Below are 17,497 nucleotides of genomic sequence, written 5' to 3' on the forward strand. Positions count from 1 at the left end.
TAAAAGAGATAGTATCGTGACTGTGACTGTGACTTGTGCGAGAAATCAATGTTTTTTTTCCTTTGTTTTGTTTTCCGTGCTGAGCAATGCTACCGACGCCAGGAAGGCAGCTCTCACACCTGGACCCCACCTATCGACCCAGGCATGCTGGGGTGAGAGGTAATCACGCTAACCACTACACCACCGGCGCCACTAAAAATCAATGTTTGAAAAGATTGATTTTTAGGTGAGGGTTTGACAGATTATTCCAAAGTATATTTGAATCTTAGCGTCCATATAAAGCAGTGATAATAGCAAGCTATGGTATCTTTGAAACCGTCAAGCTAAATTGATTTATTACACGTGCACTATGCAACGGGAAAGCCTTCTTTGATTAACCACGTGCTCAAAACGAGTACTTGAAAGAGAACACAATACGCAGTCCCTTTAGTCCGTCCTGTTGTCTAAAAAGGAAAACATCGCACGTGTTCGTTACATGAAAGAACGAGAACAAAAAGTTCCAAATTTTATAAGTGATACTTGAAAGCACTATATGCAGTGGCGTCGCGTCCACATGTGCAACCTGTGCACGACACAGGTGTGAATAATTAAAAAAATGCGTTTAGAGTTTTTATAGATATTATGGTCACATTATAGCTGTACTATTTTACTCCAGATTACAAGTGACCATGAATACACTATTTTATAGTGTGGCTCAATGACATCTTTGACCTTGGTTTGCTTCAAAAAGGTTTGGATGGTCTGCCATGCATTGATTTATAAGCATATCGATAGCACTACCATGACAAATCTCGTTAAATAGTACGCATAAAAACGAGTTTTTTTTTGGGTGGCGGGTGGCAAGTTTGGGAATGGTCAATGCCTGATGTAAGCCAAGCAGACCTTCTATCACCTCTTGAAACATACCATCAAATTTTCCACAATACATGGCGGTTTGCAACACTACTTGTAATTGAAACTTTCAGCAGTCACGCGTCAAACGGGAGCAACACGGAAACAGTAGGAGTCTGGTACGCTTTGGACGTTATCATACTTGCAGACCGGTTTGAGTGTGTGAGTTTAAATTAGAAGAACATGTATAATGTATGGGTGCCCAAAGCGTGCATTTTTCGCGGTGCACTTGGATATCTCATTGCAGGCAAAGAGAGTAATGGAGAAAGAGAGCGCAAAAACTCGCTTTTACTCTCTTGTCAGTTGTAAATCTCTCAATTACCGATGGTTGCGCTGGTGCGCCTGTGAAAGCTTATGAGCTTCCCCTGGTTCATTCTGATAGTGTTGTTCTGATGAATAAAGAGTTGATTGATTCAAGTTTGCTACCCATGGGGGACGTCATGAATTTTCTCTAGATTTTGACACTGTTTTGTATCAAAAAATGTTTTCGGAAGTGCTTGACGGATATTCTTCATTACACTTTATTCGAAAGATTATAGGCCCTTCAAATGGTACGTTAGGTAGTGATTAATATAGTAATTGAGAATATGTCCCTCGAATCCATCAAACATTGAAAAATATACAAAAACTAATATGTGGTGGTAAGCTATAACGAACAAAGATTGGTGCACAGGTAAACAAATGAGGCACGCGACGCCTCTGACTATATGTGAATGAATACTAGAAAAAAAAATCGCGATGACTGGCGGTAAGTTACTGGAATTCCTTAATTAACTGTTATATTAAAAGAAAAACAAAAAAAAAACAACAGATGTAAAAATCGCTAACCGTGATGTGGCAGAACAGCTTATAAATAATGGTTTCTCAGCAGCAGCTTTATTCAATAGATAATAAAAAGCGAAAATTCATTCTAGGAATTTCTTGCTAAAATTTTCCAATTGCGATCATATGCATTCACGATTTATTTCTTTTTCCTTGATAGATTTTTAGCCGAAAGCTAGTTCATCTCTGCTTTTTTCCAGCGTCGTGGAGAAAACTTTACCCTAATTATAGTGTTTCTGGTTAATTGACAAGGTCATGTGGTATTGGGTCATTGTGAGAATTTGTATGTACCACTGCAATACTGTTACGCATTTGACCACAAACGTTTGGTTGCTGGTTACATTATCAAAGAGCTTTGGGGGTGATGTAGCTGATAGCAAGGCGAGCGGACGTTCAATGAAAATTAACTTTATGGTGGTCCTGAAAAGAACCGTTTTGTCGTGATGGTTGAGTAATGCTGAGCTATTAGGGTGTTCAACACCGATAAGACTGGCGAGCGGTATGTTCTTTGGAACGTGAGTGACGCGCTTGGCATAGATGGCCCACAGTGGTTCACAGAGCAACTAAATTCGATCAGTAGCGGTGCGGCTTCTTCCTCCTTCTTCGGCTCTTGAGGGCAGCCTTGATAGCTACCCGAGCAAAGTCGGTTAACAAAATGAAAGCAAATCGATATTAAAGTGTGCAGTTCCTATCATAATGAAAACTCATTTTGATTTCAAATTTTGCGACATAAGTCTGATATCATATTGTGCTTTCATTATGCAGTCAAGACGTTTTAAATGAAAGCAACTTAACTTGAAGTTCTGCTGTTTACGTCTTGTTTAAAATTTAATTGAAATTCATCTGTCGTTGAACTAATGATTATCGTTTATCTGATTTGTTTAACACATTTTAGGTTATTCGTGACTTGCCCGCGGTGAGATTGGAGCCTAAGTCTTTCAGCTTGAGAAACATGAATGGTAACCATTTACTCTAGGCCCGTATTCAGTTAAACATTATGAATGCAAAATCAGTAATCAAATTGATTTCATTGAAAGCAGGATTAGTTTTCCGTTTGCTTCAACAGTGTAAAATTTTGCTCTCATTTTTGCTGTGTTAACCGTTAAGTCAACCAAAATGAGATCAACTGGAGTATTCAAAATAAGTTACATCATAACAGCAAATTTTGATTTCAATTTGATCTTCAGCTTTGCTCGGGTAGCTGCTTGCGGGAGCCTTTCGTTGTGTATTGCTGCTGATGACGACCGGCAAGATCAAATGGAATTCGATTTTGAAATTTCCGGCGCTGTTGGTGTAGTGGTAAGCGTGACTACTTTCTCACCCCAATGGGTCTGGGTTCAATCCCAGCCGAGGTCGGTAGGATTTTTCTGAGGCACAACAATATCTGATCACGTCTTCCTTCGGAAGGGAAGTAAAGACGTTGGTCCCGGCCCATGTGTGTTGTTGAATGGGTGCTACGTAGGTGTGGAAACTGCCTTCCTGCACATTCGATTGCCGTTAAAGGATGGTAATCGATGTCCGTCGGTGATTGGCACTAGATTGCAGAACAGAGACTGACGTTAAATAAATGAATGAAGGATGAAGATTTTGAAATTTGTGTTAGGGATAACACTTCTTGCAGGGTGATGATTTTTATCAAAATTGCAACAGTTGGAATTTTGTGTAATTTTCAATAGTGAGCTATTGAAAATTGCTAAAGTAATTATTAAAACAGATTTGTAAGGAAATTTGCAATCAATTGGTTTGTTTAGAATTAAAATCGATCCGATATTGACAGAGTTATAAGTGGTCAAACTTGACCACTTTTCGTAGCGCGGTCGATTTTGTTTTTTTTTTTTTAAATTGCAACCCCAAATTTTTGCCAAAAGACGTGATCGTACGTCAAAAAAACATAAGCATTGGCAGTTTCTGTAACTTTCACGCGTTCATTGCCGCTAGGAGATGAGATGTGAAACTCTGATAATTTCATCAGAGATGATGGTGGTTGCAGTTAATTTTATCAAAGCTCTAGGTATTATAATCCAGAAAAAGTGTGCAATTAATATCGAAAGACAATAAGGCGCTGTCAGTGGGCCAAATTGACAGTTTTTCTTTCAAATAAAAGGGCGAATAAAAAAAATAAAATAATTAATGCCAAAATATAATTTTGAGATACAAACACTAATTAAAAATTTATATTTGCTGATGAACAAGGGCCAACTCAAACTGCGCAGTGCAAATAGAAGACCTGCATTGCTTCTCTCAGTTCACCATCATATTTTGGTATCGCCCTTTTGAAATGTTGATAGATGTGACGTTTATTTATGATTGTACATATCTCACCAAGGCACTGAAAAATACATTTTTCCACTCTATGAATTGATCATAAATCCGGAAATGGCAATGCCAATTTTCAACTTCCTAATGATTTTGGTTCACATTATTACTAATAGGTAAGTCTGATTTTTTTTTATATTTTCGCAAGTAAAACTCAAAAAATCGTCATTTTTGTAGCACAGCTTACTTCGATCCTCTTAAATAAATGAGTATGATGCATGTTAATAAACTCTATGCAAAAGTAAATTGTATCGTGTAACATAAATCGAATATCCCACAAAACATCTCAGCACTGTTCAGGTCGTTCGTCCATCTGCCCCGGCCATTCGCCTAATGCAATCATCTTATAATCAACTTATTCCAGGCTCCCAAGCAAACGGGACACAATAACAACTTTGATGGAAACTCAATTAGTGACACATTGTGAAAAGTTGACCCGTTTCCCTAAACTTCCTCTTGTCCCCATAGGCTTTTCCCTGGCCATGTCATTTGTTGCCTTTTGTTTAGGAAAATAAATGTCCTAAACAAAAGAATGAACCATTACCTACCCGTTCGCTGCCACAGCACAAGTTTACTTCCTGGCAACGGATTTCGCCATTTTATTCATCGAGCTTGGGAGGACCGCACTAATGACAGATTTGAATTTCCTCCTTTCAGGATCCTCCCAGTTTTTCCTTACGTAAATCAAATTGCATTATCACACAGATAAATGAAAATGTGCTCATTAGAAAATGTTGTTTTTCTTTCTTTCAATGGTCCGAGTTCTGAGATGGAATGAAGAAACTTTTTCGCACTTAGCCCACACTGCTTCACATCCCAGAATCGTGAAGAAGGAGCAGAATACATTCGCACAATTAGAAGGGCAGTGTTTCCTTCGCCGAAGTGTTTCCAGAATACAAATAATTTAATAGAAAAGGCAAGCTGGCGCTCGTTGCTGGCCCGTTTCTCCCGGAATTTGGGTCAAGGGGTCCGACAATTCACGAGGGGATCAACATTTTTTCCCCCACATCTACACCTCCGCTCGAGCGTTGATTATGAGCAAGTCGTTAATTAAAATCTGTCATAAATCAACGATTTCTTCTCACTCGCAGCTCAGTAGCCGGTGGTGGTAGAAAATGAAGTACTCCACCGCATCATTTGTCATTCCCTCGGTTTACTATGGGTGTTTTTTTTTTCTCTCTTTATTCTATCCCTTCTTTTGTCGCATGCCGTTATTACTTTTCCGCGGTAAGGCTAATTTATTCATTACTTAATGTTGTGCAAATGAGGAAAGACTTGTGTACCGCAAAGCCACATAAATATACTAGCCTTCCATTTTCAGAGTAAATAAGTCCTGGTAGACAGACGGTGTTCTGTGTTTCTTTTTTCGCTATATTAAAAGTAGCTAAACCTGGTGAAGCTGCTCAGATTTGGTTGAAAAAAAAAAAGGCTCTCTGTCGTGCGAAAGGGATTTCAGAAAGGATAGACAAGATTAATGCTTTCTTTTAATTAGATTAAGTACCTTCATTATCGGGGTCGAGCATTTGATTCATTGTTTAACACATCTTTTACGGTACATATTTTTATTTTTTAAGATTATCTGATCCAGAAACTTGCATGATGATAAGTGTTGTATGACTGAAATCCGGAAAAAAAAGCCGGTTCCGCAACCATAACCATACAAACATAAATATACTTTCAATTCCACAATATATTTATTTGATTTTTTTTTCAAATAATTTGTTGTTAATTTGATTGCATTTGAGATCACTCGATCAAAAATACAGATGACAATAAATCGAATACTACTGAAATACGAATTGAGTTGATGGTGGAATAGCTATGAGCGCCGAAAATGTGATTATTTTTCATTCAATTGCACTTCATATTTTGTATCCATGACGTATTTCGACAACAATGTAAAGTTTTCCAGAAATTAAAGTTTGCAGGAAAAAATAAATAATGCTCTGGTATTGCATCCAATTGGTTTGACGTCTGGAGTGTAGTTTCTAGGATTACAATTTGGTTTATAAAAAAGTTCATGTTTTGGCCGCAAGGATGGCGCAGCCATAAAAACTTTTTTATTTCATAAGATAGAGGTTTACTCTCGTAGGCGAAGTTGTAAAACGTAGAATTTAATGAAAAATTGCTTCAAACAAAAAAGTTATACATCTTCAAACAACTGAGGTGTACGAAGTTTTTAAAAATTTGTCTGAAATCGTTCAAAAGAATACTTTTATCATTTTTCTTCGATTGGTACTGACCAATCCAATATTTTCCAGATCAACGTTATTATTTAAAGCTTACTGAAAAATATGTAGCACATGAAATTTGAAAAAAAAAATACATGATATTAAAATTTACCATCAAATAGACTTGAATTCCTCCAAATACCCCAAATTATTCTGTTACGTACATTTAAGTGGGTCAAAATTAAATAATTCTTTCGATCTGTATTGAAATCCCCAGCATCTGTTTCACATTTGAATGAATTTGGTTATGAGCTGCATTTCTGAGAGATCCAACTCTGCACACCTTAATTCATACCGAATGATTTAGTTGTGCCAAAAGCTGTGCCAAACATTGCACAGTGGTCCCAAAGCCGTATTTAGGAAGACAAAAATGTTTGCGCTAAAACCGTTGATTTTAGGCATATGGTGTCTTACGGAAAGTTTCTTAATATTTTTTGACCATTTTTTTTATATTAGTGAAATTGGGGTGGTCCATTAAATTGGTGAATTGAATATGTGAACTTTTTTATAAGATTCAAATATACTGTGGTATGCTTTGGAATAATCTGTCAAAACCTTACCTAAAAATCACTTTTTCACAATTATCTTTTCATAAATTGATTTCTCGCAAAAACTTTGTTCTAGACACTTTTAGAACTTTTCATGACGCACAATTTAGCCGAATCAAGATACTTTCTCCTTTGTTTGAAGAGTTATGGCAGTTTTTTGCATAAAAATTTGAATTGTTTAAATTAAATTAAATGCTTTAAACAAAAATCACTCTCGCAGTTTTCCCACCGTAAATGAGCAAAATAATGATCTTTCAAATGGAATTAAAAACTTGCAAATCAGTTTGCTCCTTTTAGAGATATTTACAATTGAAAAAGGCCAATTTTTTGAAGAAAATCGCCTTTAACTTTCCAATAAAAAAAGATAGCAATTTGGTTGCTTTGGTAAAATATTTGCCATTGAAAGTTCTAAAAGTGTCTGCAACATTTGTTTTCCAAGAAATGAACGTATGAAAAGATATTCATAGAAAACAAATTTTTCAGGGGCCACCCTAACTTGCTTGTTTAAAAAAATCATAACTCATTAACCATAAGAGGTGGAAGTTTGATGGGTTCAGCAAAGGTGCCGCAAATTGATTGTTCTACAACTTTTTACAACAATGCACTGATCTATCTCACATAATAAAAAAGTTCACATATTCAATTCACCAATTTTATGGACCACCCTTATTTCACTAACATAAAAAAATTGGCCAAAAAATATGAAGAAACTTTTTGGAAGACACCATATGCCTAAAATCAACGGTTTTAGCGCAAACATTTTTGTCTTCCTATATACGGCTTTGGGACCATTGTGCATTGTGACGAACGTGCCTATCAAGGACAATCAAAGTATGCCTATTAAGGTGTCAATATTCCATGAGTTTGGCAACCCCGAAAGTTTTGACTTTTATGATTGTGTTTACAATCTATATTTCTCTGATGGATCATGGCAAGCATTCACCTTTATTCTCATTAGAGCATTAGCGGGTCGGGAAAAGGAAGAGGAACTGGAAACCATCAAGCAAACTCAACCCGACTTGACTTCAATTGAATTCTTGATGCCTTGCAGGTGTACAGAAACAAAGGAGAAATCCGGTCGATGATGAATGAAATCCCTCCCCGACTAAAGTAAACCCATAACTCGAACGGGTGGTAGTTCAATCCCATGCACGCTAGGAGCAATACCATCGAACCAGTTTTAAATCATCTGATCGACTCAGAAGTGCATGTCCTCAAATAAATAATCCAAGCCTATTGTATCGCCTACCTTTGAAGCGTACCAAACTACGATCTGATTAAGTTGTGCTTCCGTCTATTAACGTCTCTTTAAACTGTTCCCCTGGTAAAGGAGAATTAGGTTCATTCGAGACGGCACAAAGCAACCATTCCGAGCATCAATAACTCCCAGTTATCGCTTACCCTCACACACCATTGTCTTTAGGACAATCAAGACTACCCTCTTATCAAAAAGAACTGAAGTGACTATACAAATAATTTTCTTTCTAATGCCACTTCAACCTACTTATGCTTATATCATATCGTATAAGTTAACCGCCCGCAAGAAATTGAGTACAGTTTGTTCTGTACTCCTGTCGTGGATTGAACTAACGACACCCATTTCTTCCCTCAAATGTGCTCAAGCCGGGCACTCCACCAATAGATGATTTACATCTAAAACCGCACCGCATCCCTGGCAGTAGACCACACTGCCGCTAAAACGAGGTCCATGAGTGAGCCGTGTATGACCAATCCTCAGCCGAGTCAGAACATTCTGATCTCGAGAATTGGGTACATCTTTCCACTCTTGTGTAGTGTTCTTGATTCTACGCAGGAATACATCACGTTTGTTATGCCAAGATACATTCCATGCGTATCGCGAGGTCTACTTCACCCAGCGGGTAGCGTCGCTATAGGGTACCGAAGTGGCCTCTAGCTGAGCAAGTTAGCTAGTTTATCAGCAGCCTCATTCCCTGGTACATCTGCGTGCCCAGGTACCCATACAAAGGTTATGTTAGCGTACCGTTGCACCTCCAACAACCACGGGTGTCCAACCCGCCCATGCTCAAGGGCAGAAAGACAACTCACAGAGTCAGAGAGTACAACGGCCTGAGACCTGTTTACTAGCCTGCAAGCTTGTAGGAGAGCATAGGCCTAAGCTGAGAAGATACCCCAGACACCCCATAACCAACTTCCTCGTCGACCAAAGAACCGTCCGTATATAGCATGGGCCTTCCCTCGTATGAGACAGCAACCTCCCTGAATGCAGCTTTCGCCGCACATAGCTTTAACCCTCCAATCAACTTTCGGGGCAGTAGCATCCCATGCCCGTTGCTACAGCCTAACTCGCTGGGCTAACGCACTCTGAACCCGGAATTTGCATTATGTACACCCACGGGACAGTCCAATGCAACCCTCTAGAATGATTAAAAGTGGTTCTGAGTCGCTCCACCATCCTCTCGCCATTGCAACCGTGGGCCTGTCATTGAGGATGGGATCCCTCTCCAACAACCTCAGCGCCTTAGTGGCCAGGTCTTCGGTGACAACATTCACCAAAGGTACCTTTCCATTCTCCACCAATAGGGAAGCTATTGGTGAAGACCTCAGCGCTCCACTACAAATTCTGTACACCTCATTGTACTGAGGTTCCAGAATCTTGAGCAGGGCGACACCACCCCTGCGCCACAATTCCACTCCGTAAACGATGCTAGGGACAACCAGAGCCCTAGCAACCTTGGTCAATGTACGACGAGAGGCTTCAGAGAAGCGACCATTTAGGGTCCGAAGGATATTCAACTTGCGTTTGACGTTATCCCACTCCAACTTGGCGTGCGTAACAAATCGGAGTTTGTTATCCATAATCACACCAAGCAGTTTCATCTCACGCACGGCCTTGATACTAACAAATGGCAGACTCGGTCTGTGATGATGACCAAAGCAGACGTGTAACAGTTTGGACTTGTCGGGGGAAATCACAAACCTAATACTATCAGCACTGCATCCTGCATTGTATGCCTATCCACCCTACCGCATTTACCTAACACGATGAGGGTAGTATCATCGGCGTACACAATAATGTGTACTTCCTTAGGAATGCGTTTAAACACTGAGTTCATCGCAATGAGAAACAGTGTAACCGAGATGACAGACCCTTGCGGGATGCCAATCTCCAGCAACCTCGAGGAAGAGGTTGCGCCAGCGTTCAAAACTCGGAACTTACGGTTCTGTAGAAAGTTTTCTACGTAGTTTAAACATACATCCTTGGAAGTCCCACTTCTTGAGGGAAGTCAAGGTAGGAAGCTTCCATTTCATATCATATGCCTTGGACAAATCTACATGCAAATCTTCCGACGAGGCCTTGTCCAATAAATGGTCGAGCTCAGAGAAGAACGTCTTCGATCCATAGCCGCATCGAAATGCGTGTTGCTGTGGGTGGATCCATCCTTGCCTTTCCAGCTCAGTTGACAGACGACTATTAACCATTAGACTGATGCAAAATTTGACTTTTTTGCTCCACAGTGCTTAAATAGCTGATTAGCCTCCCAAAGTTACAACTCATTCGATTGGAAACAGACTTCGCACAAGCCATTTGAAGTTTACATGTAAACTAATATGGGAAATCTCAACTTTTTGTTCATTGCCTTCTAGTCTTTTTCCATATTGAGCTGCGAAACAGTTCGATAGTCATTCTTATAGAAAATTGCTGAAGATCGTTTCTATGTAAAACGAGACTGTAAAAAGTTATTAATTATTTAAGAAATTGGTAAACTGATGACATGATTAAGCAGCTGCTCTGTAGGCAGCACTGTATTTTGCAGTGAGACATAGTAGCCGTGATTTTTGTGTCCTATTCAACGCCCCAGAAACACCAATGTTGCCTGCTGAGCAGTTGATTGAGCATGATCATAAGACATCAGCGCATTGAACCATTGATAACTTTCGATCCTTGCATTTAATGAAAAAGTGGTCTTCAGCAAAGTTGTAGCTGGGAAAACTTCCTACAGGTATATATGAAAGTTTTTGAAGCAGACCTGTTGCGATAGTTTGGAAACAAAACACTGAAATTCTGCTAGCTGTTACTTACAGCTTCAAAGCTGCAATTTTATTTAGGTTTTAATTATATCGATACATAGGTATCCAATGTACTTACATTTCAGTATTAGAATAACAAATTTAGATTCCAATTATCTTATTTTCAACTTTAGATTTAGGTAGTGGTGAATCTAGGTTAGGAAACTAATTAGATCAAATTCTGAATGTAATAATACAAATGACTTACGGATTTATAATATTTAGATTTTACTAATCCAGACCACTATTCTAGTACTAAATAAAAGCAATTAGGTTTATATCAATATTAAATAATTCCACAAGCAGATGAATTTCACTTTGTGTTAACGTGGTTCTTAGAAAAACACTTCTGATTACTGTTTTCGATGTCAACGGTTGTCATTCCTGATACTATATGTCACTCGACCAAGTCGAGGGAGCGCCCGGTCGCACAATCACCCGGTGACGACCCAGTGGTTGTCGCAACATTCCACGACCCGTGTGGTCCGGGACTACTGAAGACGTCCAAGACAGCAATCTTCGCTGATGGTCGCAAGATGATCCCTTTCGCTGTTAGAATCCTAGCCTTCCTGACTTGTCCATCTTGAGCAACGCAAACCTCCGTGATCCTCCCTCTAATCCAGTGATTCCTCGCCGTATCATCAACCACGATCACAATGTCGCCTACCTGGAGTGGCTTCACCGGCTCGAACCATTTGGACCGTCTCGCCACCACCGGTAAGTACTCACGAGTCCATCGGCGCCAGAATTCGTCGATCATCCATTGAGCTAGCTTCCAACTATCTCTGAGCGCGCTACGATGGTCTATTGGCTGCACTGCTGGTTGATTTACTCCCTGTGTCCCATACAACAGGAAGTGATTCGGCGTAAGTGCTTCTTGATCCGCCGAATCGAGAGCGATGTAGGTTAGAGGACGTGAGTTGACGACTGATTCGGCTTCTAGAACAATGGTTTCGAAAGTCTCCTCGTTCGGTTGTCGCAGTCCGTTCCCAATGGCAAACATGGCTGTTTTTACGGATCGTACCATCCGTTCCCATAGGCCACCCATGTGTGGTGCTGCAGGTGGATTGAAAATCCATTTTGTGCGCGCGTTGGTGAATGTCGAAGCGCAGTTTTCATTGATCTTCTTCATTTCCATCTTTAGTTGTCGATTCGCTCCAACGAAACAGGTACCGTTATCGCTGTATACTTCTAGAGGCGCCCCACGTCGTGCCACGAACCGCCGAAATGCCATTATGCACGATTGCGCCGATAGAGTGTGGACCACTTCCATATGCACCGCCCTGATGGTCAAGCAGGTGAATAAAGCCACCCAGCGCTTGACTTGGCTTCTTCCCACTTTGACCAACATCGGCCCGAAATAGTCAATACCAACGTACGAAAACGGCTTCACGAACGGAGTCAGCCGAGCTCTTGGTAACGGTGCCATCCGAGGGATCCGAGGAATCGCTTTGGAATTCTTGCACCGCTGACATTCGGCAGCTACTTTTCTCACCAGCCGTCGCAAAGCAGGAATGTAGAACCTTTGCCTCATGTCATTGAAGACCGTCTCGTTGTTGGCGTGAAGCAGACGTTGATGGTAGCTGTCAGTAAGAAGGAAGGTTATCGGATGCTTTTTCGGCAAGATAATGGGGTACTTAGCTTCGTATGGGGCGAATGGAGCAGCCCCAATACGACTGCCCATTCTAATGACTCCCAATTGATCCATGAACGGCAACAGTTTATAAAGTGGACTCGATTTTTCCACCATCGGTTCGTTCTCTCCATCTCCTTTTGTCTTCAGTAGCAGATATTCCAGTGAAAACGCTTCCTCCTGCGCTTGCCGCCACAATAAGTTTTCCGCTTCAGCAAACTCTTCCGAAGACAGCTCTCTTCAGATTTTTTAGTTCCCAGCTCGTTCCTTAAACAGTCTGGCAGCTTTACATACGTACGCAACTGTCCTGTGCAAGCGAAACCAATTGGAGAAGCGGCTCACATCGACAACAGGGTCATGCACTACGTCCTGAAATCTGGACCAGCTTTCCATTTCGTGGCGTCGTCTGCTACATTCTGCCCTGATGGCACATACCTCCACTCGTCAACTTTGGAGGTGGAGAGAATTTCTCCAATACGGAATGCCACGTATTGATGATAACGGACGGCATCCGAATTTAACCAGGAAAGCACTGTCGACGAATCCGACCAGAATACCCTCCGGGTAGTTGGAAGCGTTAGATGCTGGCAAACATTTTCCATCAAGCGGGCTCCAATCAACGCCGCCTGCAATTCCAGTCTAGATATAGATACGGGTTTCAAAGGGGCAACTTTGCTTTTGGCGATGATGAGGGAACACTCAACTCCACATTCACCAACTGTTCGCATATAGATGGCACCTGCATAAGCCTGTCGACTCGCATCCACAAATGCATGTAACTCCGATACCCTTGATTGATCCGAACGAGTACAACCCAGAAGACATCGTGGAATCTGGATTTCACCCAGATGTGTAAGGTACTCCTGCCATGCTCTCCAAGTGTGTTGCAAATGCTCAGGGATCAGTTCATCCCAGTTTGTCCCAGCTCGCCAAATATGTTGCATCAAAACTTTGCCGTGTATTATGAAGTGAGCTATCAACCCTAACGGATCAAAAATACTCATTATGATTCGAAGTACTTGCCTTTTTGTCGGAATTGACAGACGGCTATCCAGAGACGACAGCTCAGAGTTTGATGGAGACGTGAATGTGAATATATCACTACCGGGAATCCAGAACATTCCTAGAACTCGTTCCGACTCCGAATCCAGATTCAGATTCTTGTTAGAAACCTCCTGCAGTACTCCAAGATTATGTAAAACTTCCCTGGAATTCGATACAAACTGACAGATCTCAAATCCACCGCTGGCGTGGATATACTTCACTTGCTTCATCAGCTCAATCGCCTCGTCCACTGTGTCCACGCTGTCAAGGTAGTCATCGACATAGTGGTTGTTGGTGATTGCCTTCGCTGCTCGTGGAAACTCCTCAGAGAACTCCTCCGCATTTCTGTTCTTTACGAACTGCGCTATACACGGGGAGCAGGATGCCCCGAAAATGGCTACATCCATGACGTACACTTGCGGTGGATCCTCCGGGTTATCTCTCCACAAAAAACGCAAGAACTGTCTATCTGCTGCACGAATAATGATCTGGTGAAACATTTCTCGCAGATCTCCACCAATCGCTATATTTCTCTCGCGGAACCTTATCAGCACGGCGATGAGCGAAACCAGCAAATCTGGGCCTTTCAACAAAAGATCGTTGAAGCACAAACCCTCCACGGTTGCAGCTGCATCCCAAATCAAACGAACCTTGTTCGGTTTTTTGGGATTTTGGACCACCCCAAGTGGCAGATACCAGGTATGTCGCTGGTGCACGGAATCCAACTCAGTCTTCGATGCGCGATGTGCGTAGCCTTTGGATATGTAACTTTGAACCAATTCCTTAACCTTGACGTAGAGGTCTGGGTTCCGCAGCAAACGCTTTTCTAAGCATTTTAAACGACGGAGTGCAAGTGGATAAGTATCGGGAAGGTTATGTTCATCCTCCTTCCACAGAAGGCCGACTTCGAAACCAGTTGGAACGCGAATAGTGGTATTCTCGAGAATTTGATTAGCTCTCTTGTTATCCTCGGATTCCGGTTTCAATGTGATACACGACTCTTCGATGTTGAAAAATTGCTTCATCAGGTCATACAGCATTGCGTTGTCAGGAACTTGTTTCTCCTGGACCGTGTGAAAATGCAGCTGTTCCCTACCTTCAGGTTCCGAATGCCAGCCGTAGATGCTCCAACCAAGCCTGGTTTTAGCAGCTATGAGACCTCCATTACCTCCTTCTCTTATCTTTAACGCGCTGATCAGTTTCACGTTATCGACCCCAATGATGAGCCTTGGTCTGACATCGGAGTAACTTGTTATGGGCAAATGCTTGAGGTACGGATGTACATTGCAGATGTCCTCGTAGTTCAATGTCTGGCTCGGTAGCTTGAGGTGTTTGACCGTTCGTACGTTTGACAAAGAGTATCGTTGGTTCTTAGTTGTTCCAGAAACTATCAGCTGGATCCGTTGTGACTTTTCTTCGACCCTCGACACGTCACCTGTCCAGCAGAGATGCAGTGGTGCTTCTGGGCCTTCTACTCCAAGCCGTTCAGCTATCTCAGCGTCCATGATCGTCGACGTTGACCCGTCGTCCAGAAAGGCGATCACGTTTACCTCATTACCGTTTGCGTAGAGTGTAATCGGTAGGTAACGTAAAAGAGAGCAAGTTTTCAGAAAATGGTGGTTCTGATGAGCAATATTACTCGAATTCACTTGAGCTTTGGACGAACTGGGCTAATTGTTGCTTGGAGCTGCACAATGCAACAGTGAGTTGTGACGTAATCGGCAGTTCTCTTATACGCATTCCCTTTTGGAACGACACGGCCATGATTTGTGAGGCACCAAGCAAATGCGACACAAACCTTTCTCTCGGACTGCTTTCCATCGACCCTCAACGTCCAATCGTTTGAAAGAATAACAATCCATAATACGATGTCCAGCTTGACTACAGTAGGTGCAGGTTTTCACTGGTGACGATTCCGCCGAATCCTTAGGGGAAGTTTCCTGTCCTTTGCTAACCTGGTTCGCACTCGATCCCGTATGGTGAATAAATATTTTCTCCTTCTGATGTTTTTCACGCGTGTTCTTCTCCTGCCTGGCACACGCTGCATGCACTGGATCAACATGCATCGTCACATCGCTTGCCATTGCTACCAAGTCGGCCATAAACTCGGTGAAAGTGGCCAGGTTCACGTCTATCCTTGTTCGCTTGTAGTTTGCCCACTCAAGCTTGAAGTTCGGTGGCAATCTATCCACCAACTCGTAGAGCAACATAGGGTTCGACAAATGATGTTGTTGTTCTGCGACGACCATATGCTCGACCAGATTCTGTACAGCCATGCCATATCTGATCAACGTCTTCAGATCGTCCGCCTTCGGAGCAGGCACGTTACGCAGTTGCTTGAGTAAAGCGTTTATGATCACCTCCGGCCGGCCATACAATCGTTGTATAGTGGCCATCACATGCGGAACTGATTCCGGGATCAAAAGTCGACTGCGCACAGCCTCCAAGGCGTGCCCCAAACATCGCTGCAGACGTGCCAAATTTTCCGCATCGCTGTAGCCGCATACTTCGGTGGATTTTCGAAATGAACTGTAAAAAATGGGCCAGTCTTGGGGATCTCCTGAAAAAATCGGCAGCTCTCGTGTTATCACTTGTCGGGCTGCGATTTGTACTGCATTAGGGCCCACGCAGCCTGTTGAATTACTTTGCCCCGACCCGTAAGCCGCTGACTGACGTGGTACGTCCATGTTTTGTGGTACGTACGGTCCATATCCTGACGGAGGAAGCCCTGGTACTTGTGTTTAGGTTAGTGTACGAGGAATAGTACCAGAATTCGTAAACTGCATTGTTCCAGCAGACGAGCTGATCGTTGGGAAACTGCGTGATATCGGCAAATCGGACCCCGGCGGTGACTCCGATGCCAACGAAGGAAACGCGGGAGGCACATTACAATCCCATGGTTCGAACCTAGGTTGTTGGTTCGTATTAGACGGCATAGCTGCTGGAATGATGTGCTCAGCCTGGTTAGGCCCCGGCGGTGGCACTAACGGCAACGAATCATTCACTGACTGAGTGTAATAACGCGAAGATTCCAGCCCCGGTGGTGGTTGTGGAACGAACGAAATACGTGACGGAGGTACGTGATACGCGCTGTTTACCGTAGGCGCTGTCGTTATGAGACCGATATCAGCATGATGAATGGTCTGCTCGGCCCTCGAGAAGCGTACTGATGTTGACGTTCCGAACTCGGTCCCGAATGCACTGTCGTTGTGTAATGGAACTGGCTTAGGAAGCGCTTCTGGCGCATACCTACTCGTATCGAAATCATACAGTGTCCATTGATTACGAGGGGGCACTGATCTTGACGAACTCATCATATCTACGTTGAGATCCATAGCAACACTCCTCGCTGGTTCAACTATTGTTGCTACATTACTTATAGCTGTTCTCGGTACGGGCTTGTAGTTGTTTGCTGCCATAGCACTGGGAATTGACGTCGGGGGCAGCACTGGCGCCGACGGAATGGTCACTAGTGCGCTTGTAATTGGCCTCGGTGGTAGCGCTGATTTCGACACTATTGACATTGTTGACGCGGACGAAACGATCGCGATGGTGTTGGGAACCGATACATCAGGTCTCGGCGGTGACACTGTTGTCATCGAATCGACCGCGACGAATCTATACCGCATACCAGGCCCCGACGATGACACTGGTACAAGCGTAAACGATGTACACTTTCCCTCAGATTCAGCTGTATTACCTGGAAGATCGCTGGATTCTGTTGAAGTATCTTTAGGAGTACTTGTTACTGTGGATTCCGGAGGAACCTGTACCGAAACGTTTGGTTCTTCTATCTGTCCTTCGGCAGTAACGACCAACGGTTGAGCGGTTACTTCAACATTGCTCGGCGAAGACTGTTGTGGATGATTACTGGACGACGCGGCAGCATTACTGTTTGCTCCTTCAGTCTGACCTCCTTTTTCAATCCATGACTCAGTGTTTTCGCGAACTATTCGTCGACT

Source organism: Ochlerotatus camptorhynchus, unplaced genomic scaffold (assembly GCF_037179485.1).
Source record: "Ochlerotatus camptorhynchus isolate MF236.1 unplaced genomic scaffold, CSIRO-AGI_Acam_v1.1 ptg000353l, whole genome shotgun sequence".
Taxonomy (NCBI): Eukaryota; Metazoa; Arthropoda; class Insecta; order Diptera; family Culicidae; genus Ochlerotatus; species Ochlerotatus camptorhynchus.